The following is a 12,614-nucleotide window of genomic DNA, read 5'->3' on the forward strand; positions in this document are numbered from 1 at the left end:
GATCCTCCTTCTTCCCTTTTGTAAAGAGAGGCACTACATTAGCCTTTTTCCAGTCGTCCGGGACTTCCCCCAATCACCATGAGTTTTCAAAGATAATGGCCAATGGCTCTGCAATCACATCCGCCAACTCCTTTAGCGCTCTCGGATGCAGCAGGTCCGGCCCCATGGACTTGTGCTCGTCCAGCTTTTCTAAATAGTCCCGAACCACTTCTTTCTCCACAGAGGGCTGGTCACCTCCTCCCCATGCTGTGTTGCCCAGTGCAGTAGTCTGGGAGCTGACCTTGTTCGTGAAGACAGAGGCAAAAAAAGCATTGAGTACATTAGCTTTTTCCACATCCTCTGTCACTAGGTTGCCTTCCTCATTCAGTAAGGGGCCCACACTTTCCTTGACTTTCTTCTTGTTGCTAACATAGCTGAAGAAACCCTTCTTGTTACTCTTAACATCTCTTGCTAGCTGCAACTCCAGGTGTGATTTGGCCTTCCTGATTTCACTCCTGCATGCCCGAGCAATATTTTTATACTCTTCCCTGGTCATTTGTCCAATCTTCCGCTTCTTGTAAGCTTCTTTTTTGTGTTTAAGATCAGCAAGGATTTCACTGTTAAGCCAAGCTGGTCGCCTGACATATTTACTATTCTTTCTACACATCGGGATGGTTTGTCCCTGTAACCGCAATAAGGATTCTTTAAAATACAGCCAGCTCTCTTGGACTCCTTTCCCCCTCATGTTATTCTCCCAGGGGATCCTGCCCATCAGTTCCCTGAGGGAGTCAAAGTCTGCTTTTCTGAAGTCCAGGGTCCGTATTCTGTTGCTCTCCTTTCTTCCCTGTGTCAGGATCCTGAACTCGAACATCTCATGGTCACTGCCTCCCAGGTTCCCATCCACTTTAGCTTCCCCTACTAATTCTTCCCAGTTTGTGAGCAGCAGGCCAAGAAGAGCTCTGCCCCTAGTTGGTTCCTCCAGCACTTGCACCAGGAAATTGTCCCCTACACTTTCCAAAAACTTCCTGGATTGTCTGTGCACCGCTGTATTGCTCTCCCAGCAGATATCGGAGTGATTGAAGTCTCCCATGAGAACCAGGGCGTGCGATCTAGTAATTTCCGTGAGTTGCCGGAAGAAAGCCTGGTCCACCTCATCCCCCTGGTCCAGTGGTCTATAGCAGACTCCCACCACGACATCACCCTTGTTGCTCACACTTCTAAACTTAATCCAGAAACTCTCAGGTTTTTCTGCAGTTTCATACTTGAGCTCTGAGCAGTCACACTGCTCCCTTACGTACAGTGCAACTTCCCCACCTTTTCTGCCCTGCCTGTCCTTCCTGAACAGTTTATATTCATCCATGACAGTACTCCAGTCATGGGAGTTATCCCACCAAGTCTCTGTTATTCCAGTCACATCATAATTCTTTGATTGTGCCGAGACTTCCAGTTCTCCCTGTTTGTTTCCCAGGCTTCTTGCATTTGTGTATAGGCTGTCATAAATATAAAGGGAAGGGTAAACCCCTTTAAAATCCCTCCTGGCCAGAGGAAAAATCCTCTCACCTGTAAAGGGTTAAGAAGCTAAAGGTAACCTCGCTGGCACCTGACCAAAATGACCAATGAGGAGACAAGATACTGTCAAAAGCTGGGAGGAGGGAGAAAAACAAAGGGTCTGTGTCTGTCTGTATGCTGCTTTTGCCGGGGATAGAACAGGAATGGAGTCTTAGAACTTTTAGTAAGTAATCTAGCTAGGTATGTGTTAGATTATGATTTCTTTAAATGGCTGAGAAAGGAACTGTGCTGAATAGAATGACTATTCCTGTCTGTGTGTCTTTTTTGTAGCTTAAGGTTTTGCCTAGAGGGATTCTCTATGTTTTGAATCTAATTACCCTGTAAGGTATCTACCATCCTGATTTTACAGAGGGGATTTCTTTACTTCTATTAAAAGTCTTCTTGTAAGAAAACGGAATGCTTTTTCATTGTTCTCAGATCCAAGGGTTTGGGTCTGTGGTCACCTATGCAAATTGGTGAGGATTTTTACCAAACCTTTCCCAGGAAGTGGGGTGCAAGGGTTGGGAGGATTTTGGGGGGAAAGACATGTCCAGTTAAAGTTTGGTGGTGGCAGTGGAAATTCCAAGGACAAAGGATAAAATTAATTTGTACCTTGGGGAAGTTTAACCTAAGCTGGTGAAAGTAAGCTTAGGAGGTTTTCATGCAGGTCCCCACATCTGTACCCTAGACTTCAGAGTCGGGAGGAACCTTGACATAGGCTCTTGAGATAACTCGCTGATCGTCCCTCTTTCTCAGTATGAGGCAGGAGCCCTGCCCTCTCGCGCGTTCCGGCTCGTGCTTCCTCCCAGTATCCCACTTCCCCACTTACCTCAGGGCTTTGGTCTCCTTCCCCCGGTGAACCTAGTTTAAAGCCCTCCTCACTAGGTTAGCCAGCCTGCTTGCGAAGATGCTCTTCCCTCTCTTCGTTAGGTGGAGCCCGTCTCTGCCTAGCACTCCTCCTTCTTGGAACACCATCCCAAGGGCAAAGAATCCAAAGCCTTCTCTCCGACACCACCTGCGTAGCCATTCATTGACTTCCACGATTCAACGGTCTCTACCCAGGCCTTTTCCTTCCACAGGGAGGATGGACGAGAACACCACTTGCACCTCTAACTCCTTTATCCTTCTTCCCAGAGCCACGTAGTCTGCAGTGATCCGCTCAAGGTCATTCTTGGCAGTATCATTGGTGCCCACATGGAGAAGCAGAAAGAGGTAGCGATCCGAGGGCTTGATGAGTCTCGGCAGTCTCTCCGTCACATCGTGAATCCTAGCTCCTGGCAAGCAGCAGATTTCTCGGTTTTCCCGGTCAGGGCGGCAGATAGATGACTCAGTCCCCCTGAGGAGAGAGTCCCCGACCACCACCACCCGCCTCCAAAACTTACTCGCTTCGCCCAACGTGGGGCTCGAACCCACGACCCTGAGATTAAGAGTCTCATGCTCTACCGACTGAGCTAGCTGGGCTCATGATGGGTGCTATGCTTCCTCTTCTTGGGGGAGGTTCAGGGCGCAGTTTCGTGCCCCTGAACTAGGGTATCTACTGTTCCACTAGTAACCCAGAGAAGGATAGTGGAGAGGGAGGGACCCAGGCCCACCCTCTACTCCGGGTCCCACCCCAGGGGCCCTAGGGATAGTGGTAAACCACTTGAACTAGTGCTTCCTTCCCCTGGGCTACTTCCCTCTCCTGCTCTTCAGCTTGTGGGGCTTCCTGCCCTCTCTCTCTGCACAAGCCGGTGTCTCTTTACCTAGGGTCTTGGTCTTTTAGCCAGCCACGGCACTTCTCCAAACTCTCCTCTACTTCAACTCCTTCAAACTGCACTCTGCTCCAACTCCAAACCACTTGGCTTCAACTCCTTTCTCTGGCTGATGGAAGCAGGGGGGTTTTATCAGGTGACTAGCTTCAGGTGCTCTAATTGGCTTCAGGTGCTTTTAATTAATCTATAGAAACCTTTCTTCCCTCTACTGGGTATAAGGCTTCTCCTCATCCTGGGACTATATCACTCTCCTGCTGCCTTCTGGCCATGCTGTATCACACAGGCTACTAGGGCAGGGTTGCAGATGATATTTAGGTGCCTAAAGATGCAGCTAGGAGTCCAGTGGGCTTTCCAAAGTGCCCAGGGGCCTAACACCAGTTGATTTCTAGGTCCTTAAGTATCTTTAAAATCTGGACCTTAGTTGCTAAGGACACGTCTATATAGGGTTACCAGATAGCAACTGTGAAAAAACGGGATGGGGGTGTGGGCCTGTATAAGAAAAAGTCCCAAAAAACGGGTCTGTCCCTTGAAAAACGGGATGCATGGTCACCCTACGTCTATACAGAGAAATTGACTGGAATCGCTAGTCTGGAATCACTTCCTGCGTGGAAACTCTGTTTTGGGAATAAGAGAACCATTTTGTGTGTCTGGATGTGAAATTCATTTTTTTGTTTTGTTTTTATGTAAAAACCAAAACCAATAAAACAGCATGTTAGGATATAGATATTCAGGCCTGTCTGTAAAGGCCTACACTCTAAGAATTTAGGTGTATTCTTATCACTTGGCTAGTTCTAGAGGTATAAAAGAAAGAATCAAAATCACTGTCTGCGGGTGGAAGGGCCTTCTCTTACTGTGACAGTCTGAGGCCCTGTTCTTAGGCTACGGCCTTTGGCTAAGCAGCAGAGGCAGCCATAAGCCGGGAAGCGACCGGTCACCTCCTCACATTCCAACCTAGTCACACTGAAATAAGGTGCTATTGGGCTGTTAGGAATACAGTCCTCTCCTGATAGTGCCCATCGCCTCCAGAGAAAGGGAAGTGCCTAGAAAATGTAAAAGGAAACTTAGTTTGATAGCATCCCGTCTGGCAAGAACTCACTTATCAATAGCTGGGATGTGAAATCCTCACTTCTGTATTGTTTTGTCATTATAGTTCCCACTTTGCTATTGTTTGTCTGTATAATCTCTGTCTGGTTCTGTGATTGTTCCTGTCTGCTGTATAATTAATTTTGCTGGGTGTAAACTAATTTAGGTGGTGGGATATAATTGGTTACATAATCATGTTACAATATGTTAGGATTGGTTAGTTAAATTTCAGGAAAATGATTGGTTAAGGTATAGCTAAGCAGAACTCAAGTTTTACTATCTAGTCTCAGAGTAACAGCCGTGTTAGTCTGTATTCGCAAAAAGAAAAGGAGGACTTGTGGCACCTTAGAGACTAACCAATTTATTTGAGCATAAGCTTTCGTGAGCTACAGCTCACTTCATCGGATGAAAGCTTATGCTGAAATAAATTGTTAGTCTCTAAGGTGCCACAAGTACTCACTATCTAGTCTGCAATCAATCAGGAAGTGAGTGGCTGTGTGTGTGTGGGGGGGATGGGAACAGGGAATGGGGGTGGGGAAATTGGAATCATGTTTTGCTAAGGGCAGGAATGGGAACAGGGACACAGGTGTAAGGCTCTGTGGTGTCAGAGCTGGGAAGGGGGACACTAAGGAAGGAAACCGGAATCATGCTTGCTGTAAGTTCACCTCAGTAAACATTGAATTGTTTGCACCTTTGGACTTCAGGTATTGTGGCTCTCTGTTCATGCGAGAAGGACCAGGGAAGTAAGTGGGTGAAGGAATAAGCCCCCTAACACAGCACATAAAGGTAAATGAGTTACAGCTTATGTATGATTCTGAATCCAACACACTGCAGAGGTTCGCCAACAGAATTATACAGTTTTACAACTCATCAAAGCTGCAAGACCAGCCGATACAAAACCAAACGGTACCACGTAGACGTAACACAGTAGGGTGGGTGTTACAACCGTAAAATACAAGACACTCGTAAACAGGAAAACCAGGGAAGGAGGGGACTAGGGAGGCTATGTGGAATGGAGGTCAGGCATTCTTTCAGTAGTCTCAATGGTTTTTTAACCAAATGTATCCCAAAATCGAGTCCAAATGTCTTCAAATTCATGTAATTGAGCTGGTGATGTTGTCTGCCAACCGTGGGTGCCAACCTCAGGGCAGACTGTTAAAAACAAGGCAGACACCCCAAGCTGGCGGTGTATTCTATAGTTAGATTTCACCAAGCCGGTAACAAATGTGAACTCCTGGATCGCTATAAAAGTCTTACCATGGTGTCACAGACAGTCCCATTAGACTCTCTAGACCAGCAGTTCTCAAACTGTGGGTCGGGACCCCAAAGTGGGTCATGACCCCATTTTAATGGGGTTACCAGGGCTGGCTTAGACTTGCTGGGGCCCAGGGCTAAAGCCAAAGCCCAAAGCTGCGGGCTTCAGACCTGGGAAGCAGGGCTAAGGTTACAGGCCCCCTGCCTAGGGCTGAAGCCCTTGGGCTTCAGCTTTAGGCCCCCAGCCTGGGGCAGTGGAGATTTGGCTTTGCTCCCCACCCCACACCCAGGGTGGTGGGGCTAGGGCGGGCTAAAGCTTTGGTCCCCACTCCTGGGGTCCTGTAGTAATTTTTGTTGTCAGAAGGGGGTCGCAGTGCCATGAAGTTTGAGAACCCCTGATCTAAACTATGTTGCCACCCAGACAAACTGGACTTAGTGGTAATTGGTCACTTATACCAAAAATCATACCTTATTTGGGTTGCTTCCAGTCCCAAGAGACCAGTCACTTACCCCAGATATCACACCAAAGATGACACTGGTAGCCAATCCTGTAATAAACTATCTAAAGATTTATTAACGAGGAAAAAGGAATAGGTTATGCTATGCAGTGTCTGTGCTTAACCCAAGAAAATTTAGCACAAGGGGTGACCTTGGTAAATGCTGTGCAAAGTGCACAAGACCCTGACAGTGCTTTAAAGAAAACCAATGAGGGGACAAACGGGGACAAAAGAGAATGGTGAGGGTAAAACTTGGTAGCAGTAAATAAAAATCTCTATTGGAAAGGGCTTGATGACTCTCTGTGTTTCTGTTAGGACTGTGGGGCACTTAAATAAGATAAAAGTTATGATGGGACATCTTGGTTTGTTTTCAAGGGGCTGTATGTCTTTTGAAGAAAAATAGTTTGTAAGAACCCAGCTATTGTGCCTTTGGGAAAAGAGACCTATTTACAGCAAAAATCTGGAATGCATGTAGAAGAATCTGGGGGGCAGGTAGGGGACAAAACAAAACAAAAACCCCAAATGTGTTTAAAATAAAGTAAAAAAGCTCCTATATTCTGTATAAAACAGGGATGTTTGAGACATAGGTTTGAGTACAGTAGAGTTTTGGGATGGTATAAAAAACTCTGAGCTTTTTGGAGACTGCTTTCAGAGCAGCAGCCGTGTTAGTCTGTATTCGCAAAGAGAAAAGGAGTACTTGTGGCACCTTAGAGACTAACCAATTTATTTGAGCAGAAGCTTTCGTGAGCTACAGCATCCAATGAAGTGAGCTGTAGCTCACGAAAGCTTATGCTCAAATAAATTGGTTAGTCTCTAGGGTGCCACAAGCCCTCCTTTTCTCTTTGCGAATACAGACTAACACGGCTGCTACTCTGAAACCTGTCAAATAAACTGGTTAGTCTCTAAGGTGCCACAAGTACTCCTTTTCTTTTTGGAGACTGTTTGATAACAGAAACTATCTTGAATTGACCTGAATGGCTGCTGCTGGACTGCAAGAGGAGGTATGTGGTGTTTGTTTTTTAACTCTGAAAATATATATTATATAATGTTACTGTGTCCAGACTGTCCTTACTAATAAAGATACATGTCTTTATTACAGTGTGAGCTGTTTAGCATGGAAACAGCAACTTCAAGCTGTATTTCACCAGGACAAGGTAACACCCCATTTTAACTATAGAGCCCTTAATACTGTTTAACAAACAAAAAACAAATAAGTATTTAACAGCTTGTATAGGGGTTTGGTGCATTCGGGGAATACTACTAACTAAAATTTTGCTTGTTCTTTAACCCAAAGGCCCCAGAACACATGGGGGAAAATAGAATAACCATGTGCCAGCATCCCTTTACCTTATGGGGGAAGGTACATTTCTGCACTTTGCTTTTATATGTGTGTGTTTTAAAACAAGTCTTTAAAAAAGTTGTTTTTAATGTTTAAACTGTTATTTGTGATTGAGGGCATATGCAGTAAATAGGTGTGGGTTGCTTGAAAAGCATTTTATTGTTTAAAAATACTATGTTTTTTAAGGGTGTGTGTGTGTGTTTAAAATGGTTAAAATAGTTGGTTTTGATGTTTAAATTGTTGTTTTTGATTTAGGGGTATATGCAGGAGATAAGTATGGGGGGGTGTTTAAAGTATTTTGTTGCAAACAGTTTGGTTTTGACTATTTTAAACTACTGGGGTATTTCCTCTGGAAAATGTGGTGTTTTTAAAATGGGTTTAAAAAAAAATTAAAACTCTTTGGGATTTAGGGGTATATGCAAGACATAGTTGAGGTGTGGGGTTTTAAAGGTATTTTATTTCACACTTTGTTTTGGGGTGCATGGTGAAAACATGTGCTTGTATTAAAAATATCTGTCTAGGTTTTGGAGAAACACTAGTGGTAGAAATGAATCAAAAAATGGGGTGGTACAGCCTGAAATGGATTTTGGTGAGAGAGATTGTAAAGCAGAGGAGGAATGTTCAGGGAGAGATGGGGGCAGAGAGAGAGCTCCACCCAGCCCTGCTCTGCTTCCAGCTCTGCCCCGGCTGCACCCCAAGCCGCAGCCCCGACTCGTGGCTCCGGCCCAGCTGCAGCCCTGCTCCCGGCCTCAGATCCATCCCCAGCTGCGCCCCCAGCCTTGGCCCCCTTATCGCTGTCCGCACCACCCACTCTGCGAGCTGCAGCCCTGCTCCCAGCCCCAGCTGCGGTGTGTGTTCGGGGTGTTGTGTGCAGACAGAGGTAATGGGGGGCTCGACCCTGAAAAGTTTGGGGACTACTTTGTAGAGTTCAGTTTTGTGGTTTTGGTGAATTTTGTAAAATATTTATTTGCTGCTCAATTGGAACATCTCTGTTTTCCTAATCAGGCCTGGGCAGCTCTCCTGACGATGCCATAGTCAGAGCTACAGGGCCACCTCCAGCAAAACCGCCAAAGAACCAGGAATGTGTTCTGAGACCTTCACCAACAACGCCAATGCAAAACAGCAGAAGGGCACAGACGAAGCATCGGGTCAGTCCAAAGCTCCGATACGTCGGGCTGAAGGACAAAACACAAGACTCCAGTAAAAAGCAACAACGCAAGCACAACTCCAGTTCCTCCGCGGTCAACACCACATCAAGCCCTGAGAAAACCGTGAGTGAAAACACACACATTCACAAACCCGGAGCATGCACTTTCGGGGTTGTGAATAAAAATCCAAGGACTGAAAGCTCCTGCAATGCAGAGGTATCTCCTTGTGAAGTATCCAAAAATTGTTATGAACTATTCTTCTACCTCAATAAGTCTAGGCAAAGCTTTTCGGTATTTGGAAAAGATTTGGGAAAAACATGATGCTTCGTTCAGAAAGCTGATGGCCGCTGTGTCCTCAGGGGTTCTCAAGGAAAGGACAATGGGAAACTACATCAAAAATTCAAAAGCTCTTGTGGGTGACTTTGAAAAACACTTCCGTTTTCCAGAGGGTGGTTCTGAGCAGATGCAACTAGCAGTGGAAAGGGGCACGGGCAAAGGGGGCACCCTTGAGGATACACATCAGCTGAGGGGTAAGGAAACAGGGGGGTCAATGTTTGGGGGATAAATGGACAACCGACAGAAAGTTATGGGCCAGGGTCATTGTAAACATTTTTTAAAAGGCTAAAGAGGTGATGAGGGGAAAAAAAACAAAAACAAATGACCCCTAGTGGAGACCCTCAAACTGTCGTGTCTGAGGAGGGCGAGGTGGAATCCAGCCCCAGGCTCCTGCAGGGTGGTGGTGACTCTCACACAGAGTCTGATTTAGAAGATTCCCCAGAAGGCTCTCTGGATGGGTCCCCCTCTACTCCTGACGAGCCTCACGGTGGCCCCTTGGAGGCTGACTCTCCAATAGCATCGGATGTAGAAAGCACACCAGATGGTTCCATAGAGGAACCCGCAAATAACCCTGCAAATGCAGATGAAGACCCCCGAACAGATGTTACTCCTGGGGGAATTCTGTGCCACTGTGCAATGCAGAATTTGCACAGAATTAATGTTCTGCGCAGAATTTCCTTTTCCCGGGCAGAACTTCTGCTACAGGGCTTCTGGCCACCACTAGGAGCCGCTGGACCTGGCAGAGCCCAGGTCCCCAGCTCACAAATAGAAGACACTGCCGGGGGGAGGGGGACTGAGCTAGAGGGTTGCTGGCATGCCCTGAAGGAAGGACGTGGAGTGCAGTAAACTACATATATGCTCAAGACCCAGCATCAGGCTGTTTCTCCCACTGGATCCCTGGGCTCTGAGTGAAGAGGGGATGCAGGTGTCTGGGCCTGGGAGGGCCCTGCGGCTGGGCTCAGGGGGAGGGGGGGAAGGTGTCTGGGTAGGCGGGCGCCTCATGGCTGGGCTCTTGAGGGGAGGGGGTGTGGTGGGTGTCTGGACTGGGGGGCCCCATGGCTGGGCTCAGAGGGAGGAGGTGTGGGTGTCTGGCTAGGCCCTGCAGCTGGGCTCTAGGGGAGAGGGGGCAGGGGTGTCTGGGCTGGGGGGCACCCCATGACTGGGCTCTAGGGGTGGAGGGGGTAGAGAGGACTGGGTTGACGTAGGGGTTTCTTTAACTCTACTCCTGATGGAATCTTTTTTGTTGTCTGTATTGTTGACATGTTGACAGGTATTTTGAAATAAACTACCAAAATAATTGAAACTGGCATGATTATATTGTGTTATTTTGACAAATAAAATATGCAGAATTTTAAGATGTTGTGTGCAGAATCTTTTATTTTTTTGGCACAGAATTCCCCCAGGAGAAATCAGATGCGTATATGGCACGAGTGAGAAGTTGACCACAGGAACTACCTAGATTTAGGGGGTTGGTATATTGTGAAGAATTTTGTTGTGTCAATCTTGAGTGAATACATTCAACCCGGCAGGTCGCTGAAGCCGTACACAGTTAGTTCTCGTTCACATTAATGCTACTGATCACAACTGTCAACCGGTGCAGTTCTGTGCTACAGTCACAGGACAGGGCTTCAAAAATATACCCATGGCCAGCTACAAAGGAAGGAAGATGGGGAGTGGGAAGAAATACAGTTGAGACAACAGTGAAGCTGGGTCTTTCTGAAGGAATCAGTGCTAAATAGACAATGGCCCTGGAGCTACAAAGACCCACACACGTGATTAACTTTATACACTTTGAATAATCCCATTGCCATCAGTGAAGCTCTCATTGTGCAAATTGAGCATATGCTTAACTCTTTGCAGGATCTCAGCCAATATTATTAAATTAGCATGCAATCCTGCAACCACTTACACAGGTGTTCAACTTTGCTACCATGAAGACCCATGGCATGTGCATAAGTATTTGCAGGCTTGGGGCCCAAGGTACCGAGTGCTACACCGGGTAATGTGTATTCTGGATCAGGCCTTTATTCATTATATTTTATGTTATATTATTATACTCATTCAGTAGCCTTTTTTAAAAAAACAACAACATATTTTATTTCCACGTTGTTAATTTACTTGTTTTTGCTACTTTATTTCATTTAGTTTATCAAGTTGGTTGGCCATTAAAAAAAAATTGGTGGGGAAAAAAAATCAAAGTTGTCGCCCTTTCACCAGCTTTGAAAGGGAACAATTTAAAATACTAAAAAATGGTTTTCATTTCATGAAAACAGGCTTTTTTCAGTAAACCAAAGTGTTTCGTACCCCTTTCATTAATGCCTATGATACTAAAGGTTGAAAAAATAAATGGCAAATGAATAAAAACTGGAAAAAAATCAACCTTTTTGCATTTTTTTATCCATTTTTCACAGCAGCCCACTTTGCAAGTAAAAACCTTTGTTCAAAAATGTTTCTGCCCATTCAAGTGTTATCCTTGTTTTACTTTATTGTTCCCTGTTATGTATTATATTTATATTTTATTTTCCTTAATGACATTATTTTATCTGCTATGCTGTGCATGTGTGAAACCCCAGGATCAGCATCCAAATAATCTGATCTAACTGCATCCAATCACAGAGGCCACAGTTTATTCAGCTGTGGTCACGCTCCTGTCAAAATAGAATGTCTCACAGCTCCCTACTCTGCTTCTTTTCCCTTTAAAGTCACTGGAAAGCCTCTCAGGAGCTTCAATGGTGCAAGATGAAGCCCGCAGTGGGGGCAGATCTGTGTGCTACCAGTTGCTGAATAGCTTTCAATTTCACCTGTCACCTGAGCTGAGAAAGGCAATGAATTAGAGCTCCCTGCAGTTCGTCTCCTCTCACATCGGGCGGGGTGGTAAAATAAACACAGTGTGAATCTGATACTGGGGGGGACTCCCTGAAAGTGACAAGACGCTGAAACTCTCCTCCTGTCCTTAGAGGACTAGAACAGAGTGGGGGACAGTGATCTCAGCAAGGGGGGGGACAGGATAATGATCAGAGGGAATGGGAAGGTGGCTGAACCGACTTAAAAGAAGGTGGTCATTTCTCAGACTTTCCCCACTGTAGTGACACGTTTTGTCTCCACTGATCAAAGCCTACGGGCTATTCTCTCCAGATCAAAACACGGCCCTAATTTTAAATGCACGGTTTTGTGTGCACGGGGCTCATCTAGAAAAAATTCTTTAGGGAAAGCGGGGGGAAAAGGAAACTTCGCCCAACGTGGGGCTCGAACCCACGACCCTGAGATTAAGAGTCTCATGCTCTACCGACTGAGCTAGCCGGGCGCTCGTTGTGAGATGTTGGTTTTAGCAGGGGCTACACAGAAAGCGCTGTGTTATTTCTCTTGATTTGCTGTAGACTGGAGTTTGCCTTTTCTCCCAACTGACCGCCTGGAAAACACGCCTGGACACAAGACCCTCTCCAGGATTCACCCTAGACTCTTAATCTAGTTCCTTCCGTATTTGCAGGTTGCTGAAGAAGGCATGAAAGTTGCATTCCCGCTGGTATGCAAGCCACATTTCAGGCGCTTTATAAAACATCCTGACTCAGTCCCGGCAGAAAGCCCAACAAGAAGGCAGGATCTGGCAGGACCCAGGCACAATAACTGGGGAAACAGCGAGGGAAACCCCCTGAAACGTGCACACGCGTGTGCATCTGAA

General features: G+C 46.1%; 1 long non-coding RNA gene and 2 other non-coding genes across 3 annotated transcripts; 1 reads left to right on the top strand and 2 right to left on the bottom strand.

The window, feature by feature from the left end:
• Nucleotides 1–2,915: 2,915 nt before the first annotated feature.
• Nucleotides 2,916–2,988, bottom strand: TRNAK-CUU (transfer RNA lysine (anticodon CUU)). The gene has a single exon. It is a non-coding gene; the product is annotated as a tRNA-Lys (tRNA).
• Nucleotides 2,989–4,931: 1,943 nt separating this feature from the next.
• LOC141998607 (uncharacterized) lies at nt 4,932–8,681 on the top strand. The gene is made up of 4 exons (XR_012641861.1): nt 4,932–5,016; nt 7,212–7,266; nt 7,407–7,472; nt 8,457–8,681. It is a non-coding gene; the product is annotated as an uncharacterized LOC141998607 (long non-coding RNA).
• Nucleotides 8,682–12,166: 3,485 nt separating this feature from the next.
• TRNAK-CUU (transfer RNA lysine (anticodon CUU)) lies at nt 12,167–12,239 on the bottom strand. Its single transcript has one exon. It is a non-coding gene; the product is annotated as a tRNA-Lys (tRNA).
• Between the last annotated feature and the right edge of the window lie 375 nt (nt 12,240–12,614).

The sequence above is a fragment of the Natator depressus genome, chromosome 14 (genome assembly GCF_965152275.1).
Source record: "Natator depressus isolate rNatDep1 chromosome 14, rNatDep2.hap1, whole genome shotgun sequence".
In the NCBI taxonomy this organism is placed as follows: domain Eukaryota; kingdom Metazoa; phylum Chordata; order Testudines; family Cheloniidae; genus Natator; species Natator depressus.